Here is a 1349-nt window from a genome sequence, read left to right on the forward strand (position 1 = left end):
GGAGACCATGCTGCTGCCCCTAGCCAGCAGCTCAGAGCCTCACCATGCTCCACAGCCGCATCTTCAGAGGACACCACTGAGATGGCAAAGCCTGCAGAGACCAGGAGAAGCCAGGCAGGCTGGGGGAGGGGAGCCAAAGCATCCTAGAGGGCATCTTTGCCTCCTCCCAGGCGGCAGGAGACTAAATCCAGAGCAGCGCGGCGAGGGCGAGCTGCCTCTCAGCACAGCCCCACCTCACCCAGCCAGCGCCAGGCGCCCCCCGCCCTGCCACTGCCCACCCTTCCTGGGCAAGTGTGCACTTCATTGTTGGTGCAAACAAAGGAGCGGTTTGTGTCTGCCGAAGAGAAAGGAAGTCGGAGGCAAAATCATCCAGCAGCCCTGGATATATGCAGATTAAGCTGCAGAAGGTTGCATTAACGTAGCGTTTTCCAGACATCAGTTAATCCCCCCGGCCGTGCTCTGTCTCCGTCTCCCTGGCAGAGGTGGGCTGTCTCACCTGCGGCCACAAAGGCAACCGGCGCCCACTTACAAACCTGACATCCTTCACCCGACACTTCCCACAAGGCCAGGCAAGCTGCTGGGTAGGGACGGGTGCGAAACACAAGCGATGTGCCCACCAGCATGCCCGTGGGCATCGCTTTGGCAAGGAACTTGGTCTATTCTTATCGAGGAAAAATGAGGATGCTGGGATTCCCACTAGCTGTCTGGGGACCGAGCTATGGACCGACAGGCTGTCAGTCTCCGAGTGGATGTCTGGCTACAGGATGAGTGGAAGGGAGAAGCGCTTTCTTGCTGTTTGTCCTTCAGGGACGCATCCTCTGCTGCCCTGCCCCCATCACCTCCAAGATGGCCCAAGGGAAGGGTTTTGCCCGGCTGCCTCCCCCGGTGCTTGCTGGGATGCCCTGCTCGGTCTCCGTGATGAACCCCAGGTCACACGGTGGCTGCTCGGTGGTCTTCCCAGCAGCAGTGTGGTGCTGGCAGGCCTCGGTTTGCCATGGCCACTCCCTGGGTCCCAGGTTTCGGCAATCACGACCTCACTCCTCTTGCCCTGCAGCTGCTTAGGAGGACCTCGAGCATCAGCAGGAGTGTGGGGGTTGGATGAATCCAGGTTTAGAAAAGCATCACCGGGCCATCCGCCCTCCAAAGGCTTTTCCCAACCGTAATTCCCAACAATTCCCAGCACCTGGCGAGAGCCCGGGCACCCTCCCTTCCCTGCCTGGTGGAGACACTGATAACGTCGTGGGGCAGCCAGGACTGGACCCGTAGGCTCTCCCTGCCCGGCGCTGCAGCACGGCGACCCCGAGGACGCCCGTCGGAGATGCAACTCCTCCCTTCTGCTCCCATTTCTG

Source organism: Pygoscelis adeliae, unplaced genomic scaffold (assembly GCF_000699105.1).
Source record: "Pygoscelis adeliae isolate BGI_AS28 unplaced genomic scaffold, ASM69910v1 Scaffold449, whole genome shotgun sequence".
NCBI classification, from domain to species: domain Eukaryota; kingdom Metazoa; phylum Chordata; class Aves; order Sphenisciformes; family Spheniscidae; genus Pygoscelis; species Pygoscelis adeliae.